At 40.6% G+C, this 12,189-nt stretch overlaps 1 protein-coding gene across 3 annotated transcripts in view; it reads left to right on the forward strand.

The window, feature by feature from the left end:
- TM2D1 (TM2 domain containing 1) overlaps nucleotides 1-12,189 on the forward strand; it is a 246,562-nt gene that overhangs the window by 203,718 nt on the left and 30,655 nt on the right. The window lies entirely within an intron of this gene.

A 12,189-nucleotide genomic window follows, 5' to 3' on the forward strand; every position in this document is an offset into this window, starting at 1 on the left:
GGATTCTCACAGCTATTATATGAGGTGGGCGTTACTTTGCAAACTAGAGAGAGAGTTTAATGACCATGGACATTTTTCTTACCTATGTGTTTGTTTACTCAGCTTTTTATTATAGAAAATTTAAAGTATAGACTAAAGTGGAGAGAATAATGTAGTGAATCCCCATGTGCCCATCAATCATTCAGTTTAAATAATTAGCAATTTATGGCCAGTCTTGCCTCATTTATGTCCCTGTCTATTTACTTTTTCCTCTGCCCCACATTATTTTGAAGCAAATCCCAGACCTCATATTATTTCATTCTGGAATACTTCATGCATGACAAAAACTTAAAGTTACTTTTATCTGAGTCTTCTGTTAGATCCAAACCAGTCACTAAATATTAATGACCTTTTCCTCATAAAATATGAAAATACAGAAAAGCTGATGATAAAATAAGAAAATTACCTATAATTTGATTTCTTAGAAATAACAACTGCTATGGACTAAATATTTATGCCCATCCCCCCCAAAATATTTTTAATGTTGAAATCTAGTCCCCAGTGCATTAGAGGTGGGGCTTTGGTAAGTGATTAGGCCATGAATGCAATTAGTGTCTGAATTAAATTGGTCCCAGGGAGCTTTCTTCTCCTCTTCCTCCTCCTCCTCTTCTTCTCCTCCCTCTTCTTTCTCCTCTCTCTCCTCCTCCTCCTCCTTCTTCCTTATCCTCCTTCTCCTCCTTCTTCTTTGCTCCTTCTCCCTCCTCTTCCTCCTCTTCTGCCATATGAAGTTACAATGAGAAGATGGAGGTTTATCAACCAGGAAGTGGACCTTTTATCAGACACCCATTTGCTGGCACTTTTATGGTGGACTTGCCAGCCTCCTGTACCATGAGAAATGCATTTCTGTTGTTTATATGCCACCCAGTCTGTGGTATTCTGTGACAGCATCCTGAATTGAAGAAGGCAGCAACAAATAAAAGTAGTACACTTCCTTTCAATGTGTTGTATGTTTGTTTTGAATATGAGATAGTATTTTTGTGCTTATTATGACTGAAGCATTTTCTATTCAACCTTTGAGTGCAGGGCTCACTCTATCTTTCCTTCTTTTTTTTTTTTTTAACAGAGAAGGGAGAGAGAGAGAGAGAATTTTTTAATATTTATTTTTAGTTCTCGGCGGACACAACATCTTTGTTGGTATGTGGTGCTGAGGATCGAACCCGGGCCGCACGCATGTCAGGCGAGCGCGCTACCGCTTGAGCCACATCCCCAGCCCCGAGAGAGAGAGAATTTTTAATATTTATTTTTTAGTTCTCGGCAGACACAACATCTTTGTTGGTATGTGGTGCTGAGGATCGAACCCGGGCCGCACGCATGCCAGGCGAGCGTGATACCGCTTGAGCCACATCCCCAGCCCATATCTTTCCTTCTTTTGAACTTCAATGTGTCCTTGAAGTCCTACCTTCAGTGTCATTGCTCTGCTTCATCTGTGCTCCTTTTGCATCTTGTTCAACACCTCCAGTATGATACTTTAATAACATATGACACTTATCTGTTTATCTACATCCGTGACTAGATCAAATCAGCCTGAGGCAGGGGCTGTTTTTGGTTGTTTTGTATCTCTGATGCTTATATTGTGTTATAGTTTGGATGTGAGGTATCCTCCAAAAGCTTGTGTGTGAACACTGCAAGATTTACAGAAGAAATGATTTGGTTATAAGAGCCTTAAACCATTCAGTGAATCAATACTTATGGGATTAACTGAGTGGTGGTTGAAAGTGGGTAGGGTATGGCTGGAGGAGGCGGTCATTGGAGGTGTGCCTTTGGGGTATATATTTTGTATCTGGTGAGTAGAGTCTCTCTCTGCTTCCTGCTCATCATGTGAGCCACTTCCCTCGGCCATGAAGTTCTGCCTCACTTTGAGCCCCAGGAATGGAGCCAGCTGTCTATGGATTGATATCTCTAAAACCATGAACCCACAAATAAACTTCCCTTCTCTAAAATTGTGCTGGTTGTGTCTTTCAGCCTACAGTGGCAAAAAGCTGCCTAAAACATATTGTTATAAAAACCAATCTGGAAAAACTCATCATTGTAGTCTGACATGGAACACAGAAGTGTCTGTGTCTTGCAGTGTTCCTGTTTCATGGATCCAGTGGAGAAACAGTCCTCGGATCCCAGGGGCAGGTAAAAAACATCTTGCTCCTGAAAAGCAGGTGTGCCTTTCCCATTGGAATTTACCATTGAGAATCAGAATTCAGGGTATAGTGGAGCATTTTAAGCAATCATGTTGGAATGCATCTCCACTAGCAGAAGCTATGCAGATGAGGCCCTTAAAGGATCCCACTAAATTATTTTGACCCACAAGAGACTCTGCATTTAGACATCTGCCATATGTGACCATTGACTACCGAGGAAGGACCAACCTCAATACTTACATAGAATTTTGCCTCCCCCTTCCACACCTATTTTATTTTTTATTTTTTTATTGGTTGTTCACAACATTACAAAGCTCTTGACAAATCATATTTCATAAATTAGAATCAAGTGGGTTATGAACTCCCATTTTTACCCCAAATACAGATTGCAGAATCACATCGGTTACACATCACATTTTTACATACTGCCATATTAGTGACTGTTGTATTCTGCTACCTTTCCTATCCTCTACTATCCCCCCTCCCCTCCCCTCCCATCTTCTCTCTCTACCCCATCTACTGTAATTCATTTCCCTCCATGTTTGTTATCCCATTCCCCTCATAACCTCTTATATGTAATTTTGTATAACAATGAGGGTCTCCCTCCATTTCCATGTGATTTTCCTTTTTTTCTCCCTTTCCTTCCCACCTCATGTCTCTGTTTAATGTTAATCTTTTCTTCCTGCTCTTCCTCCCTGTTATGTTCTTAGTTGCTCTCATTATATCAAAAAAGACATTTGGTATTTGTTTTTTAGGGATTGGCTAGCTTCACTAAGCATAATCTGCTCTAGTGCCATCCATTTCCCTGCAAATTCTGTGATTTTGTCATTTTTTAGTGCTGCGTAATACTCCATGGTGTATAAATGCCACATTTTTTAATCCATTCATCTATTGAAGGGCATCTGGGTTGATTCCACAGTCTAGCTATTGTGAATTGTGCTGCTATGAACATCGATGTGGCAGTATCCCTGTAGTGTGCTCTTTTAAGGTCTTCAGGGAATAGTCTGAGAAGGGCAATAGCTGGGTCAAATGGTGGTTCCATTCCCAGCTTTCCCAGGAATCTCCATACTGCTTTCCAAATTGGCCGCACCCGTTTGCAGTCCCACCAGCAATGTACAAGTGTACCCTTTTCTCCGCATCCTCGCCAGCACTTGTTGTTGTTTGACTTCATAATGGCTGCCAATCTTACTGGAGTGAGGTGGTATCTTAGGGTGGTTTTGATTTGCATTTCCTTGACTTCTAGAAATGGTTCCACACCTATTTTTAGGCCCAGAAAGATGGGAGAAGAAAAGGGAATCCAGTAGAGGAAGAAGAAAGGTGAAGGAGAAAAGAACACCTTCCACAGTGGACAAGAAGGCTCCTGAGTTAGGAGGAAGAGAGTTAAGTAGGACATGAGTTTGGAGCTTTCAACTAGATCAATTGTATTATATCAGGTATTTTTATATCTGAAAATGACCATAAAGATTCACCTAAACTGTCACTTAGGGAAGGAAGTAAAATTCACCAGAGCTTTTCCAGGGGAAGTCACGGGAAGAAATATATTCTCTGTTTGAACTCTACTGAGTTTAGACCTTTCAATAAACTGGCTAAACACCAAAAAGAATAAAAGAGAAAAAGCAAAACAAAGTTTCCCAACTTGCCTGATATTCCTAGTACTCTCCTTTCCTTGTCCTAATTTTCCTGTGGCCCTCTACCTTATGAAAAAACGGTTTATGAAAAAGGAAAGGAGAGAAAGTTTGAATGGGTTAGACAGAGCAGCGGCAGGAGGATGGGTGGCAGGAAATTAGCAATCTAGACTAGATCTAGACTCAGGAAACCCCAGTGACACTGGAGGCCAAGGACATATCATCATTATCAAATTGAGGCCACTCAGTCAAATGCTCCAGAGCATTGGAGAGCTAAAGTTCTTCACCATACTCAATGGTCCCCATTTTGTGGAGTGAGCTCAATAAAAGTAACACTCATCTTTTTTTTTTTCTGTGCCTATATTCACTTCTTCCCAGGACAGTTGGAAAAATTTAACTGGTACATTAAACTGGGTATAGGTCAATTCCTTGCTCCTTCCTTCTGTGAGCGAGCTTCCCCAAAGCCACAGACTCTATCTTTCCTTGCCACAAGTGACAGGGGAAACTGACTCCACTGCGGGAACTTGCAATGGTGGGTCTATGATCCCCGGGACTTGATGGCCAACCCAGCCTGATTCAAATGGTCAGAGGTGCACTAGCTCACACATGTCCTTCAACCTAGCTCTTCTCAGTAATGTAGGTGATATTTTGGTTTTGTTCTATCTTAGTACTTTATTTCTCCATGAGTTCAGAAATTGTGTAGAGGAAAGGATTAACATGAGTGAACCCTCTCAACACAGACAAGAGATCATCAATGTGGTTGATCAGGATGAGAATGTGCTCTACATAACAGAAGCAATAGTCAGAGGATGAGAAGTGGAGAGATGTCTGGGAAAAGACACAAATGATGCATGAGCCATTCCAACCCCAGCATGGAACTTCCAGAGAGATGCAAAGAAGAAGGTTTAAATATGCCTTATGGCAGGTGAGGACTAGTAATAGAGTATATTTAGGAGCAAACTCTTAAAGTGAGTTAACCCCAGCTCCATTCACACAGGGAGGATTCAGTCTGCAATAATCAACAAATATTTGAAGACTTCCTGGTAGGTAAATAATACTACGTGGTGTTTTATAGGGCTTACGGGAGAGGCAGTCCAACACCAAATAAGTTTATAGTCTAATATAATTTAAGGAAATGTCAACTTTTCTTCCTGCCATGGAAACCACATTTTCCTCAGAGGTTTCCACTCAAATTATTTCCAATTTTACCCTCCTTGCTTTATTGATCCTGCAGCCTGGTGAAGAAGTTAAGAGATTAAACTTGCTTAAAGGAATCAACCAGTAAGATCCAATGGAACCACTCAAATCCTGTTGAAGGGCTGAAAGTTCTCAAGCATACAGGATTTTTGAAGATACTCACAAAACAATTTAAAGAAATAGAGATTTGCATCACTATTCCTAACATATTTTCCCTGTAAGGTTAGAAAAGCCTGAATTCAGCACAATTCTTGTCCTAAATAAGTGTTTCATAATGATATTTATTCAAGTTCTTGTTATAACATAGCTAACAAGGGCCAGATTGGTTGTGGTCGAATTATATTTGCCGTTTTGTGGGCTACATATTTGTAAATAGGCCAGATTGTGGTCTTAATTGGGGCCATTTGGGGGTTTGGGGTGGTTCAACAAGGTCACTCCATCTCACTTCTGTGGCTCTTCATTAGTCATTTTGTGTGCCAAAGTGCAGCAAGCATGAAAGGCCAGATAGCATATTTGCTTTGGGAAAACTAGCAGGCTTCCAAAGCATGCAATGCTGTACATGACTCAAGGTGTCAAAAATGATTTTCCTCAAACTTTCTGTAGTTCTCTTCTCAGAAGGAGGTTGTCAGGGTAGGTCAGCATGGAGGAAGGAGAATAAGCTTTGGAGTCAGGCAGTGCAACTCTGCAACTTACTTGCTATATAACTTTAGGTAAGCTCCAGCTAAGGCTTGAATCTGTACCCCAAAAGTTGTATGTTAGATCTTAATCCCCAATGCAGCAGTATGAGAGTAGGGGTCTTTTGAAGGTGATTAAGCCAGGAGGCTTCTGCCACCAAGAATGAATTAGTGCTGCTATCACTGGAGTGGTTCAGTTATTGAAGTAGTTTCCCCATAAAAGGAGGAGTTGGCTTTATGCTCTCTTGTCCTCTGCCTTCCACTGTGGGATATTGCAACAAGAATGCCCTTGTCAGATGCCAGCCAGCACCTTGATATTGGACTTTCCAGCGCTAAGAACCATGAGAAATAAATTTCTTTTCTTTATAAATTATCCAGTCTGTGATCATTCTGTTAGAGCAACACAAAATGGACTAAAACATTTCATTAAACTTTCTGGGTTTCAGGTTTTTTATCAGCAAAACGGGTCAAAAATACTTCAACCATGGGCTAATGCTAGCATTAATGAGATTGTGTATCTAAAGACTTAAGGCATATGAAGCACAAAAAAATGGTGGCAAAATAACTTTGATATCAGAGACAAATAATAGACCAGTTAGAGTAATTTGCTCAGTAAAGGCAAAAGGAAATGAGCACTTCAGAAAAGTATGTAGTTTTGAAACTATAATATTCATCAAGAAAGGAAATCAGGAAGGGATTAATTGAATGAGAGCACGCATTATAAATTCCAACTTTATGCTGAGTGCCATCAGGATTTATGAAGCCCAAATAGAGATGGCTTCTTCCATCAATGTGCACTTGATCCAGTTGGAAATGTGAGTTCTCTATATACATGAATAAAACAGTTTGTTGGCAATAAATGAGTAACAAAAGTATTGTCTGCCACATAGCTGATCGTCTATAAATATATGGCAAGTGAATGAATAAAGCCTATCTTAATCAAATAATAGATTGTGTGGATTCAAAACTTTCCACACAATGATTGGAGGTATATGAATCTAGGTAGACTCTGCCCAGACAAACAATTTAATTGGTGAAAATTATAAATGATAATCATTTAAATCTCTGAAAATGATCCTAAGGGCATGCAGCAAATGGAGAAAGATTCACTCAAGAAAATCTATTAATTCTTGGTAAGAGCAGGAAGAGTCTGTGGCATTTGAGCCAGAATCCAGCCTCTTACTCTTTTTCACTTTTCATGTTACACAACACTCTACTCCAGGTTTATGAAGGCAAAGAAGCCGTGGTTACCTTGCCCTTCAGCCCCATCTCATGGGGGAGGACGAAGCTGCCATTTCTTATCTGCCCATGTTGCAGAAGCACTATTCTAGGTGGACATCATCAAAAGGATTGAGTTCCCCAACCCCCATTTCTGACTAAGATGCTTATGTGCATAGACTGAGCACAATGGAGCTCTATTGCTGCCACCCTAACTGGCCCATAGGATAGAGTTGAGAAGTTTGTAAGAGTCAAGGATGTCCATGTCATAAAAGAAATTCCCTGTGCCTGTGCAAAGGCATAGGGGTTTAGCCTAGGACAAAGGAAGGTCTTATAGGACAGAAGAGTTCCACCATTCTGCCTGAGGGGATTGTTTTCATTTAGAACAGGATGGAGAACTCCATACATAAGCGATCTTTGAAACTATTGAGATTTTTTTTTCTTTTTCTTTTTTTTAAATTGGTTGCTCAAAACATTACAATGATCTTGACATATCATATATCATACATTTGATTCAAATGTGGTATGAATTCTTATTTTTACCACGTGTACAGATTGCAGGATCATGTTAGTTATACAGCTATGTTTATATGGAAAGGAATTAAAAGGAGACTAGTAGTGTCATTATACTCTTGACACAGAACAGAAATTTAGTAAAAGGAATCAGAGGAAAAGACAACCAAGAAGATTCTTGCTGTTGTTCACAGTCAATTTAGGGTTCACGAAGAATGGATGTGCCCATATGCCTGGCTGTGCCTACTCAGGTGCAATCAGAACAGGAGGTAGGGGCAACAGAAAGTATTCCCCAAGATGTACATAGAGGTATGAGCATAGAGAAGATGTCCATTAGCATAAAGGGTTTAAGCACAACATCCTACTAAACACTGAGCAATGAACTACTCTGACTTAGCAGTGATTTTTAGGAAGCCAGGTTTAAAACCAAAATCACATTCAGCCCTGGTTACATAGAAGACTGTGTGAATACCCAAGGTTGCACCCCTCTCAGGAGTGACATAATAGGAAACTCAGCCTGCAGTCCTTCCCTGAATGTATGTGTGTGTGGTTGGGGGAGGGGCGGTAGGGAGAGGGGGAGAGTAAGCCACCTGAATTGTATAGAAGCCTCCTAATCATTCATTAGTTAAATGGTAAAAAGTCAAAACTAGTTAAGGAGGTTAAGCACAGCTTTTGCTGGATAAGTGGCTATGCTAAACCAGGGGTGACCCTGAGCAGTTAGACTAAATGATGAAAACAAAGAGGGGACAAAACTCTGAGCAGGGGCATCAGAGGCTGCACACTTCAGTGGAAACAGACTTTGTAAAATCAGTTCAATCAAATCACTAAGCAAACTAAATAACAAACAGGCAAACAATAACCCTTAGGAGGACTGGTTATTATAGTTGTTAGTCTATGTTATCTAAAATGCCCAGTTTTAAATTGAGAATTACAAGACATTCAAAAAAACAGGGGAAAAGGCAATAGAAACTCGTTTTACGGGGCATCTATGATGGACTTGTAAAAGACTCTAAAAATGCTATTATAAACAGTCCTAGAGTTAGACAGAGGGGAGTATAGGGAGGGGATGGGGTATGGGGATAGGAAGGATAATAGAATAAATCGAACATTATTACCCTGTGTGCATATATAATTACATGACTGATGTAACTCTACATCATGTACAACCAGAAGAATGTATGATGTGTCTCAATGCATTCTATTGTCATGTATAAATAATTAGAACAAATTTTAAAAATGGAAAAAAAAAGTCCTACAAGAAAACAGGAGAATATGACTGGGTTAGTTGTAGTTTATTAAAAGTAGCACCAAAAGCACAAGCAGCAGAAGAATCAATAGAGAAGTTAAACTACACCAACATTTGAAACTTTTGTGCTGTGAACAACACTATCACAAAAGTGAAAAAACAACCCCCAGAATGGGTGACAATATTTACAAATCAAAGAGCTGATATGGGGCTTGGGGGGGATATAGCTTAGTGCTAGAGTGTTTGTCTAGTATGCTTAAGGCTCTGGATTCCATCCTGAGCACTCCCAAAAATAAAACAAAAAGTTGATAAGAGACCTATATCCAAAATACATAAAAAACTTGTTTACCTCGATAGTAAAAAGACAACCCAATATTTAACATGGGCAAAGGATTAGGACAGTTCACCATAGAAAATAAGCAAATGGTCAACAAGCATATATAAAAACACACAACATAATTAGTCATTGGAGAAATGTAAATCAAATCAGAATGATATATTACATCACTAACAGGGTTATAATAAAAAGCGTTGGAGAGTATAGAGAGAAACTGGAAGCCTCGTACATTGCTGGTAGGAATGTAAAATGGTGCAGTTGCTTTGGAAAACATTTTGGCATTTGTCTGATTTATCATATGGTCCAGCAATTTTGCTCCAAGTTATATATTCCAAAGTATATGAAAACATATGTCCATGCAAAAACTTGTATGGATGCTCATGGCATCATTATTCATAATAACTCAAAGTGGGAAAATCCTAAATGTCCATCAACTGATGAATGATAAATAAAACATGAAGTGTCTTTACAGTGGAATGTTAGTTATAATACCTAAAATATAGTTACATGCTACAACACGGCTGCATCTTAAAAACATTACATTGTGTTAAAGAATCTAGTTACAAAGGACCATCCATTTGATTAGCCCTTCTGATCACTGCTAAGGTGCCCCCTGTTTCCTGCCAGGGACCTCATCAGGACCAGGTGCTCTACTTGGAACCCTGGTGAGACTGGAGACCCTGCTCTTTGTGTCTTGCACAAAGCAAGACTTGCACAAGCAACTTGTTTCCTCTGAGCACTTGCCCCTCTCTGGGGCATGATCAGACTGCCTGGGACCTGAGGACCTTCCACACCTTTTCCCATGTAAGTGCACTTGCCCTGGAAGTCTCTCCTTCCTCATCAGGAATGTCTATTGTAACTTCATAAGTTCCTCTGCCATTAACGACCCCCAAATAAAAGACCCAAATGCTAAATGCTAAACTAAATAAATAAATACAACTTCTGCTTTTGGTTGTGCAAAATTCCAAATATCCACAGAAACACAAAACTAACATTTCAAGGATATATTCTTTGGGGAACATTACTTTCCTTCCTGCCTCCCAAACCTGGGAAGAAGAGCCTTGGAAACTCCCAGTTCATGTGAAGTCTTAACTAACTAATGTCCCACGATACTGTGGGGGGCCTCATGATATAATTTTCCCAACCAGGGGAATTTATTACACACAGCATAATAGGTATCCCCAAGTTGAGGCACTTGGGAAAGAAGCAAACCCTCCCAGGTCTGCTTGTAGGGACCTCACATGGAGATATGGAGTGCTAGACCTGGAGGGTGCCTCCTAGTGTATCTGATGAAGGCATTGGTGGAGGGGTCCAAGGTCATATGCCGATTGGCAAAATGTCAGGCCTGAGAGATGAAGCAGGTAAGGTCACAAATAATTAAGACAGATGCAAAGAGGACAACATGATTTATTATTTAGGCCAAGAGTTGCATGAAATATGTGGCTGAAGCCATGACTTTCTGCCAGGAACAGTTCAATGTGGTGGTTCTGAGAATGCAATCTGGAATCTATTCTCTTGGGTTCAAAACCCCTCTCCACCAATTATTAGCTGTGTAACCTTGGATGAGGTAATAAACTTCTCTGTGCCTGAAGTCTCTCCTTTTTGAAAACAAGTGTAAGATGATAGTGACTATTCCATAGACTTGAGATATTTAAATGAGAAAATGCATACAAAATGGGCACTGTCCCTTGATCCTGTGCTCACTATGACAATAATAGCTAATACTTACCTACAGTATGTACAATATTCCAGGAGCTACTATAAGTGCATTATATACAACATGCCATGAAATAGACTCTATTATTAATTCTTCCATTTTACAAAAGAGGAAAATGAGGATCAGAGAAGTAGTTGAGCCAGGAATCAAACCAAAACTACAGGACTGACTTTCTTCACCATGTTTTTTGTTATTGCTGTGGTTAATATAAATTGGTACTGACTTCAGGGTGTACTGGCAGACCTGAGGGTGATATGACCCAACCTAGCTGTAGGGTCACACAGACGGTGGCGTGACTAAGCCTGGAATGCATGGGAGGCGCTTCGAGCCCTGTGTAGGTGCTGACTAATTTTGAGTATGATTTATTTGGGGCCTCAAAACCATTCTTTGCTATCACTGAACCTCCAGTTGCTTCTCCTACTGTTGACACTTTGCTCAGATTCCTAGTGTCTCCACTTAGGCATCTCAGAACACAGAGGTCCAGGGTAGAGTGGTCAAGGACACAGGCTTTGGCATCAGATAGACCTGGGTTTGAACCTGGTTCTGCTATGGTATGTTGTAAGAATTACATGAAACAACATAGATAGAGTCCCTAGTTGGTCTTAAAAAATGAGAACTATTAACTTTTCTTAACGATTCTAGCTTCACCTGTGCCCACCAATCACACTTGGTTGTTCTAGTGACTTGGTTTTCTACCCCAGTTCTTTGTTCCCTGCTGCCTGCCACCTCTCTGGCCAATCCCTTTGGATTGAGGTTTTACTGGGATTTTTCCCTTAGCCACTGACCTAGGGGCACCACCCAGGACTTCACACTGGGAAAAAAGGGTGGGTTCTACTCTCTACATGATCTCAGACAATGAGCATAAGTTCCAATAGTTACCTTTCTAGCTGTAGTATTAGGTCTAAAATGGGGGCTTCAGGGTTGCAAACTCCTTCTCCCCTCCAAGCTGTGCTCTTCTGAGATGAGAGGAAGGGAAAGAATTTTTGAGGTCCCTTGAACTGAGATGGCATTAGCCATCTCAGTATTAAGTTTGCAGTCAACCAGGAAGGGGTGACAGGAATGAAAGCAAGTTGGCAGAAGAGGTCCCAAACCAACAGAACCACCCAAATGCCCACACCTTCCTTAGGATCACTCTGAGGGTGTGTCAGTGCCACACTCAGGAGCAAAACATAAAGCAAACTGGGGTAGCAGTTGTCTCTGAAGGTGTCAGGTTCTGTCAATCAAAAAAGGCAATGAGCTCATAAGATGCACCTGGGCTCCCCAGGGGTGCAGCTGTGCTCAAGAAAGGGCTGTTGTGGGGCAGCACTTAGGGGAAGAAAAGTCTAATATGTGTGGCTATGTGGCTAGAAATAAAAGAAGTAAAGCTAAAAGGAGGGAGGGAGGGAGGGAGGAGAGAGAGAGAGAGAGAGAGAGAGAGAGAGAGAGAGAGAGAGAGAGAGAGGAAGAAAGTGGAGGACTCTTATTGAAAGCAGCACAAAACAACCTCCTAAA

Source organism: Spermophilus citellus (genome assembly GCF_964194105.1).
Source record: "Spermophilus citellus genome assembly, chromosome: 9".
Classification (NCBI taxonomy): Eukaryota; Metazoa; Chordata; class Mammalia; order Rodentia; family Sciuridae; genus Spermophilus; species Spermophilus citellus.